The sequence below is a fragment of the Anolis carolinensis genome, chromosome 5 (assembly GCF_035594765.1).
Source record: "Anolis carolinensis isolate JA03-04 chromosome 5, rAnoCar3.1.pri, whole genome shotgun sequence".
NCBI lineage: Eukaryota > Metazoa > Chordata > Lepidosauria > Squamata > Dactyloidae > Anolis > Anolis carolinensis.
The window spans coordinates 40,833,954-40,856,736 of NC_085845.1; the positions used below are offsets into that span (position 1 = coordinate 40,833,954).

The following is a 22,783-nucleotide window of genomic DNA, read 5'->3' on the forward strand; positions in this document are numbered from 1 at the left end:
GAAAAAAGTTCAGTTCATCTGATTCCCCTCCGTATTCTAGTTTGAGATCTTCCCTTCTTGGCATCCATTCTGCGGCCCGTTGATGCTGTCTGGGAGGCATGGGGAAGGGTTGCATCAGGTTTCCTCGGGCGGCTCCTTGGAACACGCCGCGCCCCACTCCGGTGGTCATTCTGCGCGGCTCCCGAAAGTCTGCCGCCGCTGTCGGCCCTTCCGCCCATCCGCATACTGGCCTCGCTGTAGCCCCCTCATCTCGCCTTTCCTCGTCGTACGGCACATCCTCCTCCTCTTCCTGGATCCCCCGCTCCTCTCTGCCTTCGTCTGCAAATCCACTGGACCCGATCCCTGGCCCCAGTGGCCTTTCCACCCCGACGCCCATTCGGGGGGTTGGGAGCTCTGTTGGAGATGGCGGCCTCAGAGTTCCCAGAGCTCGCTGGCGCTCCACTTCACGCGCCATTCTGTCTCGGAACTCCAGCTCCTGCCAGTATTCCTCATCTCCCTCGTCCCTTGCCGCCACGGGACTCTGCGTTGACGCTCGCTGGCCCCTCTGGCTCCAATCTCCTTCTTTACTTGGCTCTCTCTCGGCGCCATATCGGATGGGCTCCTTTTGGAGATTCTCTTCCAATAGTGGCACCAACCTCCCCACGGTTTCCGACAGCCTGGATAAATTAGTTTCCAGGATGGACAACCGCAGGGCCACGGTCTCCGGCATACTTCCTCCAGATCCCCAACTGGTTTCTGCAGCCGCAGAGACGCCTCTTCCTCCCCTGGGAATCCTCTGGGTCACGCCGTTCGGCCTGGGGTACCCCGTAGAGGAAGCTATGGCTTGCAGCGTCTCTTCTCCCTTCGGCCGGGCCCCTTGCAAAGGCCTCCCTGCCCCATTTGGGCTTTGATCTCCTTCTTCACTCATTATCACTTCACTGCGAATTCCGCAGGAGGGTGAGAACTGGATTCTCGACTTAAATGTCAGGCTCACTTCAAAGGACCAGTCTGAACGCAGATCAAAGATAGCTGCTCTCAAATCCAATCTTTATTGAAGAATACATGACTTTGGAAAAGTCGAGAATGACCTAATGTTTACATACATCTAATTTTATCACTTCTGATGCAACGTAATACCACACGCAAATATCATCATCAAATCCCACCCCCTGGATCACATTACTACCATTCCCACACACTATATCAATTATAATTGTTTATACTTTCAACCCTGAGTTCCCAGGCTCATTTTATCTTCTCCCGCCAGGTGCTTGCAGGATTGTTTATGTTATGAAGTCAGATTCAGGGCTTGGAAATTCAGCCCTGGGATCTGGCTCCATGACATTTATGTATATGGGAACATGGCCTCCATCAATTTTCTCTGATGTTCAGATGTTCAGCCATCAATTGATGTTCAGCAAGGATCAGATTTCAGCTGAAGTATTGGACACCAGGGGATGAAAGAGTATGTAATCAATACTACTGTAAAAAGTTATGGTAATGGCAGTAGGAGAACAACAATATGAAACAGAATAGCAGAGATGGAGCAATGTGCTTCAACCTCACTAACCCAATAATCTCATCAAGTTAGACTGCTGGTTCACTGCTGCTAATGTGGTATGAAGTTATCAGAGATGCATTTAATACACAAATGAGTTTTTCCTCTAAAGAGAAACTGAAGGGTTTTCAAAACATTTCTAATAGAAATTACTTTTTAATCACTTTCCTATCAATTACAAATAATTTAGTAAAATATTCTATTGCTCAGGTTGTGTGCTTCAACAGAAAAATTATCCATAACTTATCACCTTAATGATCATATTGAATAAGTTTTAATTGAGAGGCTTCTGCACTAGAAAGAACTTTGATAATGACTATCATCAAAGTCCCAAGAAAACAAACTCCAGATGATCAATCAAAGCACATATTATAAATTACAAAACATCCCATTTTTGCTGGATAAATTTTGACTTTTAAAGCCTAATGTTCTGGTAAGTTCCTGATCTTACATCAAAAATTCTCCTTGGTAACTTTTCCTATGCTCATTATAACTCATTAAGAGATGAGATTCAGTAATTAGATCAGAATGTCAAAACCTGAAAAGAAATCAGGGTTAGAAATCATTCTTACATAAAGCAACATAGCAAGTTGTTTCCATTTGAATTGGAAAAAGTTTCTCTCTCTATCAAAGAGAGGAGAAAAGCAGGAAAAATAAATATTTTTTCATCACAAAAATATGTTCTTTATTATCAATAGTTTCTACTGCACCTGCTATTAAACATTAATACATCTTCTTTTCTTCTGTAGATAAGATATATACTCCAGATGGAGAGAGATATAGATTGTAAGTATAACTCATTCTCTGTAAGTCAGTGGGGTTTTCAGAATCTTCATATTTCACACACCCATACCCTTTCAGGGGAAAACTTGCATAGTTTCCTATGCTAATAGTTGTGTGTATGCATAGGAAATTCATTGATTGCCATGTGTAGTATATTTTTCTTTCAAAGGATAAAATGAATATATTGAAATAAATCCAACTGATATTTCCTTATCCCATTGAAATACCAGATGATTTAATGAGATTTAAATAAAATTATCAATAGATTCAATAATTATGTTCCAGATGGGACAAGTTACTGTAATTCATTTGGTTTGTAGATCATAGCTGCATAGTAGCTCCTTGTTCCTGAAATTTTCCTATGAGCTATTTGTAATTAATAGCTCCAAAGTCATAATGACCAATTTATACTTTACCTCTGAGCAGTGAGGACATTAAGGACCTTTTCCAACACAATATATAAGTGCCTTGTGGAATCTCCTTATTGTCTTGTTTTGTCCTAGCTCCGTCTTGTAAGAAGATGGTAGTAAACTCTCCACCATCACACCTCACATGTCTCTTACCATTTTTAAGTGCCTGAAAGCTCATTCTTCCACACTACACAGCAAGAACCTGTCTCTTTCCATTCTATTGGATCGATTGCACACACATATGTGTGTGTTTCTCAGTAGCAAATTCTCAGTTCACCAGAATTTTTACTTAAAGGAAGATGGATGCCATGTACTTCATTCTTCTTACCACACAACTGCTTTGTAAACTATGCCTGCAAGAGCTACAGTGCTGCGAGAAGAGAATAAGGGCTATGCAGGTTCTTTTCTTCCCTGACGCTGACTACAGCGGTAATGACGAATGGCAGTATACAGTAAGAGAAAAAAAGGTACCTAACAGAGACTACCCACAAGTACACATCATTCTGACCACAAAGATGGGAACACAAAGACGATTTCCACATCCTATGATTAAAAAATTGATGACAGTGTGCCAGGAGATGGGTGAAACTGGTTCAAAATTGACTACAAAGAAAATAGTAAGCACACAGTTTTCCAACGGGAACCTCTTATTTAAAGATGGTATGGGAGAAGCATTGTAAAATGGGAGCCACTGGATAATGTTTGTTTGCCTTAATTAATGTGTGTAAATTCACCATGAAAGAAGGTCCTAATATGGATTTGTACATAATTAACAGACGCACTTTAGTTTCCAGTCCAGCCCCAGTTATGTTGTACAAATTTTGCCATATAACCCAGATGTAAATTATATACTGTACATCAGTAGTCAGCATTTTCTACTTGCACTAAGCCATTAACATTTAGACTCAGTGTAAGTACACTGGGGGAACTTCATGGTTTTTGTAATGTTTTGTTGCACTTTCTATGACAAGAACTATGCTTAAGAGCAGGAAACATGGTGCACAGCTATTTGCAAGTGGTGTATTTTTCACAGTGTTAGAGAGACTCACATACTTGCTGGTGAAAGAAACCTTAATTCCACTTGGTATGCATTGAAACTACTGGTACAGATACTCAGTAAACATACACTAACAATTTTTCTAGGGCACCAGAGCCTTGAAGGGGGAATTGGTTCAAAGGGATATAGGCCAGGAATAATATCCTACAATCCTTAAGTGCCTGAGGGAAAAACTAATTAAATGAGCACAGGGGAGATAGAGTGGGAGTTTCTTTCTTTGCTTTGACTATAATAAGCAAATTTGTCCAAGGAAAAGGGATAAAAGCCAAATAATTGCTAAGCTGAAAGCACATGTGCCCATTTGCATCCAGGAACAAGTACAGATCAAGGAAGTGTTTTCTCAAATCATTTAAAAACACATTGGTGCAAGGTTAACTTGAAAAGCAACAACAAATAACCCAGTTATTATATTTTGGCACAAAATAGTGACTTGTTGCAAAAGTAGGTTATCCTTTCCCTAAAGAGAGATGCTGTACCACTGCTGTTTGCTGGGAATGAGAATGAAAAGAAATAAGAAAGAGGAGCAGAGAAGGCATCAATCAGTTTTGTAAACAAATGTCTTCTTTATTTCTGTTGGGAACAAAGTACATTATTTTAAGGGTAGAATAAAGATCAAGGTACTTGGAAATGGAAATAATTTTTTCAATTGGAAGTTGCAACTTTTAGGGTAAAAGGATGGAATTTGAAGATCTAAACGGAACGTTGAGTCTGCCTAATGGCATATGCGTGCCATCTGTTTTATGTTTGCTTGTTTGTTTTTACCCTTTTTCTGTATGTGTGCAGTTGCTCAGCCTAAAAACTATGAGAGCTTTACAATATTCCTTTCAAACACAAAACACAAATGGCCAAATTTTCTCACAATAACATTTCTTCTCCTCCGGCATAAATGCACAAAAACCCACATATAAGACATTGCTTTGGAGACAGGGTGATTGACTACCACTCATCAATGGATGCAGTTAGATGCTGGTCAAATATTCCAGTTGGATACTAACAGATTGGTTATTGGCCAAAGAATTTAACTGGATATTGACCAACAAGATACTATTGTCTTTTGGTCCACAGCTCCCAGAATTCCTCAGCAACCATGAACAATTGGAATCTTCTTACTAGAAGCTTCTTGGAATTGTAGTCCAAAAACTAACTCTTCCAAAGCTCTAAGGATCATGGATACATTAGGCCTAGGTCCATAGCAGCAAATAAGAAGATGGCAAATGACAATGTCAAAAATTACAATGCAGCTTTTGCACAGGCTTATATAAAATCATTTCCCACAAAATAGCTATATAAGATACAGGCATATTGTTCACCACAAACACATATACTCTCTCCCATTTATTTAAGTGGCATTTAGTATCATAGTGGAATTGAACTGGGATAAATGCTTTCTGAATAGAAATGCTGCTTTTTGTCACCTTCCATAAACTGTGATTGAGTAATAGAACATCATTTACATACTTGCTCTTCATTCCATCATCTGGGACATGGGCCTTCAGTGCTGACTTTGGGAATTGTGTTGTTTGCTGATTAACTTGACAAATGAAGAACATATTTGCTTCCATCAACATCTATCATTATTGTGCATGCTCAGGTCAAACAGGTCAAACAAGCATACTCTTTGCCTCCAGAAGTGATTACTCAATTTTAAATTAAAGTTTTGCCTATGATTTCCTTCAACTGCCCTTTATTTATGCAGTACTTGAAATATTTTTCCCGATGGTTCGGTAAGCGTGTATGTATACTTCTTAATGCTATTAACTCAGGAACTAGAGGCACTTTTGTGTCAGTGACTTACATAGTAAGCCCACTATTTTAACCTCAAAGTTTGACAATAATTCTTCTAGTGTGTAGCCTATGACTATTTAACAGTAAACAGTAAGACTTCCAGATCTGTCTGAATATGAACCAAACCAGATCATAGTTGACTTGTGCGCAAATACCATTTCTTCCGTTTCCTTCAGTACCTTTGTTACTTGGGGAACCTGTAATGGTAAGGGCCCTCCCAGTATGAAAAATCACCTGATACGAAAGCAAGCGAGAGCCAACCTCAGCTCCTCCCCCACTATTTGGCATCACAGTTAAATCTTTTTTTATTTTTTCCTGATTCCTTTTATTTAGTGGGATTGACTGGGAGTTGGGGACCTGAGGGACAGTGGATGGGATGCATACATGTTTGGGGGCTTGGAGATGGAGAGTCACCCTTTTATCTTCTTTTTCTCCTTCCCTTCCTCTCCTTCAGAAAATACTTTTAAAAGATAAAAATAATTATTAATAATAGTAATCCCAGCAAACAAAAATAGATGCCTTCCTTTCCTCTAGAAGGTAGAAACAGCTTTAAGGAAGCAATACTGGCAAGCAGAAAGGAGATTGCAGGCATGGAAAACAGAGGGGATTTTTAAGGTAGTCCAGACATGATAGCTCTACTGAGCGAAAGGTCATCGCTCATTCTTCCCTGAGCCTCCTTAAAATGCCTCTTGGAAATCTATGTGTGGTGTGCTGGTGCTGTTGAGAGAAAGCCCGTGTGTCTGCCTCTCCTCTAAAGTAGAAACAAACAAAAGGTAAAGGATTCAGAAAGAGTGGTACCTTAACTCTGAAGCGTTTTTTAAATCCAGGTCTTAATGAAGGATATGGAAGGGAAGCCTGTGAGAATCCCCCCCCCCCCAATAATAGACTGGGTAGGGTGCTTTCTTAACCACATTGCTGACACCCAGGCTCCCTTGAAGGGAAGAAAGGAAAGGCTCCCAGGGGAAAGGGGAGCCTTGTAAGTTTCCTATTGCCGCCAATGGGCTGCTGGAAAATGGGTGTGTGTGTGGGGGGGGGGGGGCTTTCGGTATCCGGCAAGCAGAAATAGCGATTCACTTAAAATGCACTAGCCTAATAGTTATGTGAAATGACAGATACAACCAAATGCCATTAAATGATCTCATTTTAACTCTATGAATGTTCTATGTCATGCAGCACAGTTCTGTAGTAAACTCCAGAGGAAGTACTGGTTTATCATAGAATTTCTTGGAAGACCAAACAAGTTCCTAGAAATACCATTTTTCTCCCAAAGGCATGTAAGTGAAACCATGTATTTAGATTCTGAGGTTACTGGACTCTTATTGTACAATTAAAACAAAATACAGTAAAAAGAATATATGCTGCAGAAAGTTTCTCTTTTGAAAAATAAATAGATAATTGTGAATACATGTGAAACATAATTTAGAAGTACAACTTACCTTTTTTTTACACTATGTGTTAACATATAAAGATCCTATCAAAGTTTCCTTTGCAAAATTTAGGCAGAAGAATGGGCCATTGCCCTCCTCTAAAACTGAAATTCTGTGACTTCAGAAAGGCCCTGTACTGTTTTTTTTTCTGATTTGGATTTCAACCATGTTCTCTTGGATTCCTAGTCCAACACTCAAACCATAATACACTGACATTTGCCTTTCAGCATTCGTATAACTTCTGAGAGGTTAGTGAATCAAAATGTTAATGTGTGTTAATGTGTGGTTTCTTAAAGCTGTTTGATCCAGATTAACCCATTTGAGCAAAAGACTTTTTAGACAGCAAAAATGCTACTGTTTTGAATAACTGATTTGTGTATTCCTCAGGGATCAGAGATTCATTGTAAAACAGATGGGATTTCCACAAGAGCAGGGAACCTTCATTTGGTTCAATCTTTGCAGCTGGTTTTGCATGGATAGCTTCAGTATTTATAACTGTAATTCTTTATAAGACTGTAACCCAGGCATGGGTAAACTTGTGTCATTGTAGAGAAATTCAAGAGGATAGCTTTTGTAGTTTTTTTTAAAAAAAATGTTGTTCTTAAAAATTTCAAAAATTCCCCAAAGATCAGTGAATAGGTGAAACATTCAGAAACTTGGGGGGCTTACAGTCATAAATGTGTGCTACAATTGTAGCAAGTTTCATCCCAATAGCCCTAAAAATGAGGGAGAAAGGAGCCCCAGAACAGTCCCCATTGGCGCAGTTAGGTAAATAATGAAACAAAATAATAATGAAATTTTTGGAATTATGTATTAGAAATAAAACAGATTTTTCTTCTATTATTTTAGTATCATTTCAGTAGTCATGGCCCTGAACCAGATCTGAATATTCCTGTTTTGCAAGCAGGATATAGACATGAAGCCAAGCATAGGTTCAGTTGGGTAATTTTATGATGTATTTAATGGTTATGTATTTGATGTGATAGTTAATATATATTAATTCACTCATAAGTCTGCTGGAGCTCTTTATTGCTTGATCTATTTTTACATCCAGCTTGTACATCTGGCATGTTACATCTTTTTGAGTTTGGAAATTCTCCCAGGTGTGGAGAATATGCTTAAAAACAAAGTTTGTTTGGGGAGTTTTCCCAATTGTATACAGGCTCTATATGTCCCTTGAACATGCTACAATTGTCTGCCTTTTAATGCTCTCTCTGATCCAAGTGTTTCCAGCCTTTGGTTGTGATGGGTTTAGACTACCTTCTGTTGCCAGCTTTTCAAATGGGGAAATTGTCTTTTATTGCAAGGTACCAAAGTGCGCCCATCTTTGTGGTTAGAATGACGTGTACTTGTGGGCAGTCTCTGGTAGGTACCTTTTTTCTCTTCCTGTATACTGCCATTCGTCATTACTGCAGTAACCAGTGGCAGGGAAGGAAAGAACCTGCATGGCCCTTATTCTACTCTCTTGGTGTTGTAGCTCTTGCAGATATAGTTTACAGAGCAGTTGTGTGGTAAGAAGACTGAAGTACATGGCCTCCAGCAAGATCCCAAATTTTCTGGAAACCCAATTTCTAGGGAAACAATGCTTGTTTACTATCTGTATTGTCCACAGGGCACAATCTTGTGAAAGCCATAGAAGCCCTATAAGAAGAAATGGTAATAAAATGTGATTTAAAAAAAAAGATTCACAACAGTGCAGAAAAAGAAACAAAAAAGTGAATCTAATGGTGCATCTAAACTATAGAATTAATGCAGTTTGATATGACTTTACCTATTATGGCTCAATGATATGGAATCCTGGGATGTGTAGTTTGCTGAGGCACCAGCATTGAACAAATCCAGGACTGAGGGAAGAAGACCACCAAGAAAGCTTTAGGAGTCTGGGGAAGAACAGAAGATAAAGAGTACTAATCCATGTGAAACTGTATTTTCACTATAAGTAACTTGTAACAGAATTGTAGATAGCAGGCATATCAAACATTCTTAAAAGTCTTTTTATAAATTCCATATGACCTTCTTGCTGAACTTTCATGATTATTATATAGTCAACTTTCCATATGATCATCTTGCTGAAGTTTCACAATAATTATATAGCTGACTTTCAAAAGTAGCTCCTTTCTTGAGTGTTTCTTTCACAATATTTTTTCTTGTTTTCTGAAGAAAGAAAGTGTTGAAAGGTGTGTGAGGGTTTACTTGAATATGTGTCACATTATACTTATAGATATCTATAGATATCTTGGGCCATCTTTTGGCCTAAATACTGATGTATGTGAATCTGTCCAGTAAATGGGCTAATTATGTTGTGGCTGGTAATGGTCACAAAGTTACTTGTTCCCATTCGAGCAGGTTTAATGCATTGGTTGGCATATAAAATAAATGTATTTCACAACAAGCTTATTTTTTTTCTTTATGCTTATGTACTTTATGCCAACTGGCAAAATCATTTCACTGCTTCTGCTCAGTCAGTAGTTCATAATTCCTAAAGACAGAGATAGGTTTTCAGGTCATTTCCAGAAGGCAAAAAGCAACGCTTGGAAAAATCAGGATTTCTTGAGGACTGTTGTGTTCTTTTATGGAATAACTGTTCATACTTAAGCATTCATTTAAAAGCTTTGAAGATGTTGAAAATTTCCTTCCCCAAAAATATGCAATTAACTTTATAAAGGAATAGCACTGATTTTGAATTTCAACACTGATTTTTTTTAAAAAATTAAAAAATACATAAATGGGAGGCAATAAAATCTTTTAAAATGATAAAACTGTTCAACATCCCTTTGTTACCGATTGTGACTTATAACTCTACTGTACTACTTAAGTAGGAATTGTGAAAGTCCTGAATTCCATTTAGAGGGAAGAAAAATAGCATCTCAGTCATATGTTTGTCAAAGAAGTAGTCCCAAGAGACTTCTTATGAATATAAATCGACATAACATTAATTTCCATATTTTTCTTCCTTTTTGTTGAAAGATGTATCCTATAGGTTTCCCATGTTAGACTTGTCTCAAATGTCATTCAAAACATTTTCTCATTTATAATCATTTTCTGTTTTCTGCCAACTCCTTCTATAATTCTATTCCATTGCCTCTCAGCACTGATTGCCAAGTGGCAGCTACAATGTATTCGGTGTATGTTTATTCCACATACTGAAAAACAACTTTAATATATATATATATTAGCAAACAGAGGAAGAGAAATATTACACGAGCAGCTTTATTTTAATTCATAATATCTGCAAAAGTATGTTCTGCATAAACATGAAGATATATATTTCATTTTCACTAATAAGGGATCTCTTTATGGATGTGGAAATCTGTTCCTTTCATTTTCATCATGTTTCTCAGAACCCAGTTGACAAGGAAACTGGAGCATATAGAAATGTGTGTTTATTTTTGTTGTACATTGGTACCCTACATTTCCCCTCTGGACTATATTATGTTTTAATATTTTTAAATGTAGACTTTTTAAGTACTTATTTCATTTGGTGCATCTCTTCTGTATTTATATGAATTGAAAACATCATAAATATATATGGTTTATAGATAACAGTTTTGCACAATTGTACAAAAAAGGGACAACCAGCATATTCAAATGACACCTATGATCAAATGTTACAGCAACAAAGGGGCAGTCCAGCATAGCGTGGGGAATGGGTCAGAGAAAGACTTTTGCTCATCATTCTAGAACCTGGGGTCACCCACTGAATCTAAATAGTGGGAGATTCAGGACCACATAAAAGTGCTTCTTTACATAAGAAGCACTTTTATATGATATAGCTAATCTGTGAAATTCAGTGCCACAATTTTAAGCTATGGCTACTGAGCTGACTAGCTTTAAAAATGTAATCAGCTAAATTCATTGTGGTTAGCTCCATCAATGGCTGGCTACTAGTCAGGAAGGCCATCTATCACTTCCTGAATCAGAAGTAGTATGCTTCTGTATATCACCTCTTGATTGGAAGAAGAGGGTTGTAGTTGGATTCATGTCATGGTGTTTGAGCAGTCTGATCCAGTGAGATCCTTCATAGATTCTTATAACATTGTTAATCTATCCATAGACCTTTGACTTTAGAATAGCCAACATTAAAAGTTCTCTGTAATTACATTGTAGGTCTTCATAGATTTTACTGATGATATTACAAAATATCCATGATCATTCTACACATAACAATTTGCTTCACTGAATGCTATACCAATTGGTCTAAATCCAGTTATAACCCCAGCTAGAGTATTGAATCAATAGAATTTACATAATTGCTGACTTACCAAGAGTGGCTCTATATGGACCATCCTGGGATAAATTTGAATAGTAAAAGCCAAATCAGACCCTGAATAGTTTTGATCAGCAGCTTTTCAGCCTCTTTGAAAGCAGGAGGGAGTCCTGACTATCCTGAAGTTCCAAACCCAGTGTTGTACCACTGGATGACCACCAGTGGTACAACACTGGGTTGTGTGGAGGAGGAATTGCCCCTTTCTTCTTTATCCCCACCTTCTCCAATCAACTTGTTGCTCCAGGTAGCATGATTAGCTACCAACCAAAAATTACACATGTCTCACCCACTAGTTTCTGCAACAACTAGAGAATGGGGAGCGGGGGTGAGTGCCATCTTGTGTTCCTGGGCCACCCAAATCCTGGAGTACAGGATAATCATGTAAATAGTAGTAGCCAATTCCATATCAGAAATGGCCAAACTGCTTACATGGGCCTAAAGTCAGAGTTTGCCCTGGATTCTCAGGGGTAGTCCACAACTTTGGTTAACATAGATAAAGACCACATTAACCTGAATCAGCTTCATATTAATTTAGTTGCCACTGAGCTGATTTATTCTCCTTTCAGGATAGCTGGTCAGTATAGATGTGCCCAGGGTCAAAACTGATTCAGTGGATGTTCTGTAGTTGGGACTAACAATTGGATGGAGATGTTACGGGTTTTTTTTAAAATATTCAAAGAAATAGTGGCATGTTTCTATGCTTCATTTATGGGTATGCAATAGCTATAACTGTCAGGTAAAAGTGGTTCATTGATCACCTGCATGACACTTCAGAAGCCTCAAAAGATAACTCCTCCTTAATTGATTGACTTAATAGAAGGTGATTATTGCAAGTATGTCCACCAAACATGTGAAAATGCAATTTATAACTTAATTACATTTTTAAATGTATCAATTAGAAAATGGATTTTGGCAGATGTACAGAGCAGTCATTTGCATTTAATTACTTCACAAGATGTGGATAAGAGCAGAAAATATGAGAGAAATGTAAGAAAAATAGCTGCAGAAGTGTGACAGTATTTATGATGGAACAAATTAAATAAGATTTGTTCTGACATTAAAGAAGAAGATAACGATTAAAGAAAAATGTTCCTAACAGAAACCAACATTGGGAATTTAGTAGCATTACTAATATTGTGTGCAATAAGAATGGGGTAAAATTACTGTCTAGATTTCTCTGTCCTTCTATCATTCTTCAATAACATATTTGCACCATCTACTAATGGCCCTGTGTTATGTATTTGCCTATATATACTTTTAAATTTGGAAGATAAAGAACCTAACATGTTATTTTACAGAGGCAATTGTACCCTATATGATATGTACAAATGTATAATATGTAGATAAAACATCTACTGTTTGTTTATAATTAGATCTGAAAGGACATGACATTTGGACATTATCGCACAAGGAAGCAAACCAGCATTGAAGCAGATGACTACTCCTATTGCATAATGCTATAAATATTCTATTGCCAATCTGTCTCCTTCCCAGAAATATTCCATTCCTGCTAATGATGTATAAATTGTGTTTATAGCAGTTATCTCATAACATTCCCATAATCTACTTTGTGTGATAGGATCACTTTATTTCTGTGTTAGCACTTAAATGATGTCACTGGATTGAATTCCCTCTCTTTCTTGCTCTCCCAATCCCCCCCCCCCGCCCCCCGCCCCCCAAAAGAAGCCAAAATCACTGTTCCATAACTGGATTTTTTTCCCTTTATAATAATTTTGGCTTCTTTTAAATTAAATTCCTGCTGAAACTGTGTAATTGCTTTAAAAAATATTTTTTTCCTTTTCTCTCCCCCCCCCCCCATTTTCTTTGATCTTTGAATTTTAAAAAATTAAAAAGAAATCCTAATACCTATTTTTGATCTCCCCCCCCCCAATCTTTTAAACACGTGCACTGAACTCAAAAAGCAGTTTGTAGAGGTTTCAGATAACAGATTTTTTAAAAAAGTAACAGCTTCAGAATTCAAAGCTTATTGCTCTTTTTGGCCCTATCTACCCTGCCGTTTAATGTGATTTAGGAAGTGCGTTATCTTGAGACGTTCAAGATTTTAAAATACATATCCAAGATCCAGACCTTTCATCTTTGGAGATCTGGGGCCTGTGGAGATTGCTCCTGAGATTGCCATTTGCAATCTCAGGAGCAGTCTCCACAGATAATATCTCATCTCTGCAAGCTCAAGCAACCTGCAGAGGAGGGAAGGCGATGCCAGCCCTTCCTCTATCACCACCCCCTTTCCTATCTTTAAAAGGTTAAAAATAGCCTCCTTATCAAGACTGGAGAGTGCCCGTCACTCCGTTGCACCCATAAATCATGAAATTGAGCTTTTGCATTATTTACAGGTGCAATGAAGAAAAGGAGACTCTCCAGCCTCAACGGAGAGGCTATTTTTAATGTTTCAAAGCCAAGAAAAGTGGCAATAGAGGGGAGGACAAGGAGCTGAGTGTAAGGCTAAAAAGGGGGTGAAAGAGAGGGCAAGGGGGAAGTTGTGCCCACCAGTGGCAACACTGGTTCAGCAGAAGTAGGTCTGACCACCTCTCAGCTAAAACAATGAGGGTTTCACCCCGATGTAGCCTACAAATTCACATGAAACCAACATTTTAAATTATTTAAAATGCCAATTTCACACATATCTGAGCCAGTGTAAAAGGGCCCTAAGAGACAGAGAAAGGAACACTAAACATGTAAGTAGTGGGTATTTCTGTTTCTCAATCTGAATGCAGTGAGATAGTTTCCTTCTTCTTTAAAGTCAAGATTAATTTCATTGTCACCTTATGTCTTTGAGGTTTTATCATCTTTTTTGCCTCAGTTTCTGATATCTGTTTGGCTTTACATTCTGACATATAATATATGCAAGTTCACTAATAGTCTAATCTAGAGTAGGAGTAATGTGTATTTGAAACAGAAATCACCATGAAAACAACTAAGCAAACTACACATTCAGTTTTTTCGTTACATAAAATACATAGAACCTATGTCCTGAATGGATTCTATCATCTTCTTCTTCATCAACACAACCACCAGTAAGAGCAGCAACAACCACACAGACATCATTTATGAAAAAAATCTATTTTCTACAGGCTAGAACCAATCAGAAGCATCATGACTTGTTAATTTTAATGTAATTTCTTTCACATTTGATGAATAATACAGTTATCTCTTCTATTTTAATACATATGAAACAGAATCTAAAATCATTAGAACAACGCTAGTAAACCTGTTCTCTTTAGAAGATATTTTGAAAAATGTCTAGTTCTCTTTTTATGCAAGATAATTGCCATTTGAATTACACTGAAAAAAAGAGTTGCTTAATAGTTAGTAATCCATTCCCTCAGTCATATACTGTACCTGTAATTAGATTCTTATATGTAATATTATTATACCATAGTTTCAATAACTAAACAGTTTCTTGTCTGAGACCCATTCAGTGACTTTTTTCTTTATGAATCAATTGACTTTAATGTTTTTCATGTGTTTTTCTCTTAAAGTGTATACATATTTCCAAAAAACCCCTAATAATTAGTTTACATTTTGTAATAAAGAATAAGCTGTGATTGTTCTATGTGGGATTGCCTTGAAAAATGGTTGGAAAAATGGTAGGAGGTCCTTTGCTGTGAATAGAGTACTAGAAATGGAAAATAGGGAATGTATAAATTTCATTTTGAAATAACTTCACTGGCTAACACTTCATTTTTGAATATAATTCAAAGTGCAGATCATGACCTGTAACATTTTATATTGTGCAGGGGTAGACTATCTGATTATATCTTTCTATACCAATCTAGCTAAGGCCTCTTCTACACTGCCATAAAATCTAGATTATCTGCTTTAAACTGGATTATATCACAGTGTAGATTCATATAACCCACTTCAAAGCAGATAATGTGGATTATATGCTTTAATAATCTGGATTATATCGCAGTATAGAAGGGGCCATAGTCTCCAGATTTTCAGTGGAAAAAGATTTTCTCTTTCTCCCACTATCACAGGCCTGTCTGATCTGGTCACAGAACTTTATGGAAGGCCATCATAATGAGCAATAGCAGGTTCTGACAAGGACTGAAGGCATGCAAAGTAATGTGTGTTTCAACCTCCAAAATCATCAGGAGAAAGAGGGAAATTTACCCCAATCCACACTAACAAAAGAATTAGAAAGATTTGGGGAAATTGCTTTGCTACAGAAATGAAACACTTCAGCTACTATTGGATATTCATACACATGGAAAGTGAAACCCCGTAAGTACAGAAAAAAACTCCAATGAAATCCCAATACTTTGATGTAGTGTAATGGAATTCCTTATCTTTAAAGGAATTGACTGTTTCCTGAGAACTGAAGCACATTGTTTTGAATACACATATAATTTGTGATCAGCAACTCAACAATAATTTATGTGACACTCAGGTTAATACACTGGATAGCCCATTTTCCCTTGCTGGCTTTCTTCTTGTGTAGTTGTACAAGTTGTTAAACACTTGTTTTACCAAAAAGCTATGTTACTCACTATTAGAAGGGAAGCGCCTTTCCTAGCTGCTAAATATATATTTGCTTAACGACCTATTATGCAAACGTTTGTCAAAAGTTTGAGTATCTGGACTCTTATTTGTACTAGAAGAGCTTTGTCACCCCCCCCCCCCCATAAATGCTCTTACTATTTTCTTTATTAAGCCCGTTATCCCTTTAGTTAGGATGGATTTAGCTCCTGTTGTATAGTTTTCTATGGGAGGAACACTAGTTAGTCCTGGTCTCTTTAAGAAACCCCCTAGAGGTGGAGTCTTACAGCCCCTTTTTACCCAGTAAGTTTCTCTGCTGCTGTTTTTTTTTAACTGTGCCAAGGTGTCCTAGGAAGCTGTAATATCTCTCATATCCAAGGTGTTAAGGGTAAAGACTCAAATATAAGGTGTTACACAGATAACAAATTATTATTATTGTTATTATTATTATTATTATTATTATTATTATTATTATTATTAATATTTATTCATTTCTATCCCACTTTTTTCCTGTGGGTGGGAGTCAAAGCAGCTTACAAAATATAAAACCAAAACAAATACATCCACACACAATACATAATCAGCTAAAACATCATAAACCAATATACAAAACCCAATTTATCATCTATATCTATATCTATATATCTATCTATCCATATCCATAATAAAAGTGAAAACCCGTATGTGTGTATGTGGCACGGGTGTCTGCTCACACAGACAGCCTCTGGCCTCCACCAACAGGCTACAGTTCCTAGTTCTGAGAAGCCAGCAAGTCACTCCCGTCCACTGACATTGCAGTTTCAGCGAGCTCCATGAGCATGTAGCCCAACCCCTGCCAATGTCCTTCCAAAACACTACGGCCCACCACCCAAGGAATGCTTTCATTTGAGGACCATTTCATCCTAGATTTGCTTTTTCCACCACAGGCAGGCATCCAGGGTTCTCCATTGGTGTGGAATTTGCATGACACCACCTACTGCCCTTCCCTTTAAAACCTGTCTGCATAACAAACAGAGCAGAACTGAGCAACAACTAAACTTACTGGAGGAGTTTGGGGGATTGAAGTTGTAGTTTACCCTGCATCAAGTCAGAGCATTGTGACTCCTACTGGGGAATTTATAGGAGTTGTAGTTCACCTACACCCAAAACACTATGAACTCAGACAATGATGGGTCTGGACCAAACTTGCCATGCATCCCTGATATGCCCAGATTTGAATACTGGTGGGTTTGGAGGGGAATTGGCCTGGACATTTGGGAGTAGTAGGTACTGGGATGTATAGTTCACCTGCAATCGAACCCCACTGATGATGGACCAGGATCAAACTTGGCACAAAGAGCCCCCATAACTAATACAACATATTGGACAAGTTTGGAGAAAAGGGAGTTATAGTTCACTTGCATCCAGAGAAACACTGACCCCCACCGACAATGGACCGGGACCAAAATTTGCACAGAGAAGGCTCATGACCAACTAAACATGCTGCAGGTGTTTGTGGGAATGGGCCTTGCTTTTGGGAGTTGTAGTTCACCTGCATCCAAAGAGTACTGAACCCAGCCAATGACGGATCTGGACCAAACTGGGCACACAGACTGAACATTGCCTGCTATGGATACTGACAGATGTTTCAGGACAATTGCCCCGGGAATCTGGGAGTTGTAGTAGTTCACCCCCATCCAGAGAGCACTGTAGCCAGGCGATGACCAGCCAATGACAGATCTGGACCACGTTTGCTACACAGACCCAAAATGGCCAACTTTGAATACTGGCAAGGTTTGGGGAGGATTGAACCACAATTCTGGGAATTGTTGTTCACCCACTCTAAACTGAGACTATCTAACATTCAAATACAAATAATGCCTTTTTCAAATAACCCGGGCACCGCCGGGTCCCCAAGTTAGTATCATATAAAACAGTTAAAAATTTACAGCAAGAATCACTTAAAGGTATCCATAATCTCTGGCCACTGCAGTTATCTGTCAAATATTGTTAGACTATCAAACTGGCAGTGCCTATTAATCATTCACCTGGGGAGGCCTGGCTCCACAGAAAGGTTTTAATTTGTGAACGAAAGACCAGTAAGGAGGCAGCTGATTTTACCTCATTAGGGAGGGAGTTCCAGAGCCACAGGGCCACCACCGAAAAGGCCCTCTCTCTTGTTCCCACCAAATGCACCGGTGATGATGGTGGGACCAAGAGAAGTGCCTTTCTTGATAATCTCAGGGCTCAAGTGGGTTGGTAAAAGGAGATATGGTCCCTCAAGTAGGCTGGGCCTAAACCCTTTCAGGCTTTATAGGCTAAAGCTCACACCTTGAATTGCGCCCGGAAACAAACCGAAAGCCAATGTAGCTGCTTGAGAAGCTGAATAGTTCTTTCTCTATATTCTGCTCCTGTAAGCAGTCTAGCAGCTGACCTTTGAACCAGTTGAAGTTTCCGAACACTCTTCTGGACAGCCCCACATAGAGTGTGTTACAGTAATCTAGCCTGGATGTGACTAAGGTGTGTACTATCATGGCTAGATCGGGCTTTTCAAGGTATGGGCACATCTAGTGCATAAGCTTTAACTGTCTGAAGGCCCTCCCGGCCACCACTGACACCTGGGCCTCCAGGGTCACACTGAGTCTAGGAGGGCCTCCAGACTGTGAACCTGTGCCTTCAGGGGGAGTGTGACCCCAATCAGCACAGGTTGCAACCTAATAGAGGACACAGAATCCAAATAGAAGACACACAAGGAAGCCAGAAAAGTTGATCTTCTTGGAAGTAGTCAAGAAGAAATCAGATGAATTTCAAGCTTCAATCCGTTACAGCAAAACAAGTACTGGTGTTAGACTCTGGGAGGAGTTAGGGTTCTGATTCTTCAAGATAATTAAATTCCCATTGTTAACTGATACACCTTTGCCTGTGAGTTTCCTACTGTGTTCTGGCCAAGAACAGGGCCTATAAGAGAAAACAAGCTTCCTTCACAAACAAACTGGATTTCCTTTCACTGTCACCTCCAACGAAACTTTGAAGCTTCTAGTTAATTATTCATTCTGGATCATGACCTCCCTGGGCCTGGTATGTTACTTGCTGAGCCCTTAAGCTAAGGAGCTCAGTGACTCACCTGAAAAAAGCAAAAACCCATGAAACAGAGCTCTGTTAAATAGCAATTGACAAATAGCAATTGACAAAAAGTCTCTAAGGTGCTACAGTTAGGTGCTACAAGATCCCTTTGCAGACTGATATTCCAGAAATAGCATAAAGTATAAAGACATAGCTGTCTTTATGCTTTAAGCTATTTCTGGAAGAACTATGTAATAGGCGAGTAAGCTTACAGCTAGAGCTTAAAACCACACTCATTAGTTTCCTTTGTTGGCTACTGGAATAATGATTTAGCATTACCTAGCTATTTCAAGTACTATTTCACTCACAATTCTTTCAGCCTATATGAATAGTTGTCCACTTTTTAAAGCTGCTGCCCAATATTCTTAAAAATTCAAAAGAACAAGAGAACAACAAACGAGTACTTTGACTATCAGTAGAAGAAACACTAGCCTTATCTGAGACTCTTGCTGAGAAATGTATAAATAACAAAACTAGGTCTGCTTCCCACTGCATCTGAAGTTCTGTCTCTGATACCAATGACACTATGGCAGGTTTCCTTATGGATCAAAAAGCTGAAAGACAGCTAAGCAGTCATGCTAGGGAGGCCACACACCACATGTTTAAGGACAGAATGGCATGGAGAGGTAGAGAAATAGCCTCCTTCTCAAATCACTGTCTTGAGCTCTGACAGTCTCATGGGAGACTCACATTTCTTCCTTATTTTTCTTCATTTTGACAGCTCACTACTGCTAGTAACAGCATGGCTGAGAAGAAAGTAAAGCTGAGGTGTGTTGTTTGTAATATGTCCTGAATCAGAAATAAAATGTAGTGATATATTTCAAGCCTCACTTTGTAAAGTATGAGGTGGATATGAGAAATTACAAGGGTATGATCTAGTACCATATCACTTCCGTGAAGTTTGGTTGTTTCTCTCACTCTCATATTTACCTCGAAGCAATGAAAGATGAAATTCTGACACTTTTAAAAGATTCTCCTGTGAATAAAATAAACTATTGGCAATATATTTTGCCAACAATTACAATAAAAATTACAAGACCTTAAGGACGTCAAATGGAGGTCTATGTCACAAATTGGGTAAAACCCTTCACTTTGAAGTAATCTTATTAGGCACCACCATATGCTATCATTATCAGCATGATTATTATTTTCTGGAAAGCTAGCTGACCCCACATTTAGTTCTCTGTAGTACTTGCCACTTTTAACTGACATCTGTTGCTTCTTTCTGCATGGGCATCTCAAAGGATTTCCCTCCTGTTATCTTTGTGCCCAAATTAGCACTTGTCACTAAGACATGAGAGACAGGTAAGATCAAATACCTTCCCAAATTCCAGCAGCCATAACATCTGTTATGTCAGAAGAAGTATAAGAAAAAAGACAGATGATTTCATATAAAACAAACAAAAATATTTATTTATGCGGATGTAATCCCAAGACATTTCACTCATCTCAATACTAAACATGAATGGAAGGGGGAGCCAATTTATTGGTGTCGTATTTTCAATTTTTAATAAGATTATAATATCTATCAAGGAATTTATACACTTTCACCTTATGCCAATGAACAGCACTTGAAAAATTATTGATATAGTTTAAAAGCAATACGTTAGGCAATCTTTTTTGCTTGTCTTGAGCACAAAATATGACTTCTCCTCCACACTACAACCTACAGACTTCTGAATACTCTATGTAGCATTGGGAATGTGTGGAAAGACTACGGCAGTGAAGACAAAGATATTTGTTTTATTTAGTGCCATATCATGTACTTATATTTCTTCCTATCCAGGTGTAATGGGAAAGCAGCCCTCTGTCAGACCCTGCTTAGTCCCCCAGAGTAACTATTGTTATTAATATTAATATTATTATTAGCTTCCTTTGGCACACATCAGCTGTAATAGGAAAGCAGCCCTCTGTCAGTACCTGCTTAGGGTCCCAGAGTAATTATTGTTATGCGGCCTAAAAACAAAAGCAAGCACAGTGTCTGCGGCCTTCTCTTTCATTTCGCCATTTGTTTCATCTGAAAATTGCATCTTTCATTTCATGCATCTGGATGGATGATATGAAACGAATACATGAATTAAACGGATGAAACAAATACCACGCACAACTCTAATAGTTTCCCTCTCTGGAGGTTTTTAAGGAGAGGATGGATGGCTATCTGTTGGGAGTGCTTTGACTGTATGTACCTACATGGCAGTGGTCTGGGATGGATGGCCCTTGAGATCTCCTCCAATTCTATGAGTATGTATGTGTATATGAGGACATCCAAGTGTGGGAGGAGAAACAGGTTAAGCAGTGGAAATACACATTTTGATCCAGTGATAGCATGCCACTTGCTTTTCAAATTCCTTTAGAGAGGGGGATTTGCTGGAGTCTACTATGATCTGTTTTGTAGTCATTCATTAGTCATCAGGATGGATTAAACACACATTTCTTTCCTCTGCTATATGCTAAGGTTTCTGTGCTCTGACATTAAGCTGAAAGAAATGTAGTTCAAATCAGAAGGGCAAATGAACTAGAGCTGTATATTCATGTAAATTGGGCCTTTTTCCTACTCATTCCTACTCATGTTGCTTTTCTTCCCATTTTGCTTGATTTAATGAGACTGGTAATAACATTGCTAGTGAGTAATCTTGGATTTCTCTCTAAAGCCTTTATTGTATACTGCTACAAAGAAATCGCAGTCTGTTTTATAAAAAAAAAAAATGTCTGCGATGGGATGAAATATACTCAACCAAAAAAGAGGAAAAAAGGTTTGCAGACAGCACAAATAGTTGCTTGCATTCAGCAATTGTATATTAGACAGATTGTGAAAAGGAAAGCCAGAAAGTGGCCTCAGGAAATTCTCACCCAGGCTGATTCAGTGTTTAAAAACATGAGCATGTCATGTCAAATGATCATAAGGGTTGAAAGGCCATTGGGTTTCTTAGGTCAACCACCTAAAGCAGTAACTAGTGTGGTGAGCAAAAGTGAAAACATATCCTGTGAACACTGCCAATGCCAGGTGATTTTGCATCCTAGGCTATGGTAATTACTTGCATACCCAATATAATTTTAATTTTCAAAAATAGAAAATGAGAACACAACACAACATTGCTAAATCTTTTTTAAACTACCAAGAATAATAAATACATATTTATCTTCACCAAACTACAAATCTCAGGATTCCACAGTATTGAGCTATGGCTGCTTAACTAGTGTCAAACCACACTCATTCTACAATGTAAATCATTCTACAATGAACCTTTTAACAGAGGTCACATAGTATTGCATAAATTGAATGTAGAGCTTTAAAAATCAGGGTGGTAGGCAGATTCTTTGAATTTCACTTTAAATACATATAATGTAATAAATACATATTTATCTTCACCAAACTACAAATCTCAGGATTCCACAGTATTGAGCTATGGCAGCTTAACTAGTGTCAAACCACACTCATTCTACAATGTAAATCATTCTACAATGAACCTTTTAACAGAGGTCACATAGTATTGCATAAATTGAATGTAGAGCTTTAAAAATCAGGGTGGTAGGCAGATTCTTTGAATTTCACTTTAAAACGCTCAATCCTTTAATTAAAAAAATACATGAGTTAGCAAACATGTAGAGAATAGAAACATAATACAAAAGGATTACAAATATGGAATAATAAAATTACAGAGTTGTAAGACACCACATGGGCCATCTAGTCCAACCCCCTGCCATGCACAAAGTACCCCTGTGAGATGGCCATCCAACCTCTGTTCTTCTCTATAAATTCTTCCACTGCTGAACAGCTGTTATGGTCAGGAAGTTCTTCCTAATGTTCAAGTGGAATCTCCATTTCTGTAACTTGAACCCACTGATCCAAGTACTAGTCTCCAGGGCAGTGGAATACAAGCCTACTCCCTCTTCCTTATGACATCCTTTCAC

The 22,783-nt window shown here is 38.3% G+C and overlaps 1 long non-coding RNA gene across 1 annotated transcript in view; it reads left to right on the forward strand.

Moving 5' to 3' along the window:
• The window catches only part of LOC103279010 (uncharacterized), a 31,209-nt gene extending 16,292 nt beyond the window's left edge, over window positions 1-14,917 (forward strand). The window contains exons 3-4 of the long non-coding RNA XR_506482.3: window positions 2,287-2,323; window positions 12,640-14,917. This is a non-coding gene — a long non-coding RNA (uncharacterized LOC103279010). The remainder of the gene's footprint in view (window positions 1-2,286; window positions 2,324-12,639) is intronic.
• The last annotated feature ends 7,866 nt before the right edge of the window (window positions 14,918-22,783 follow it).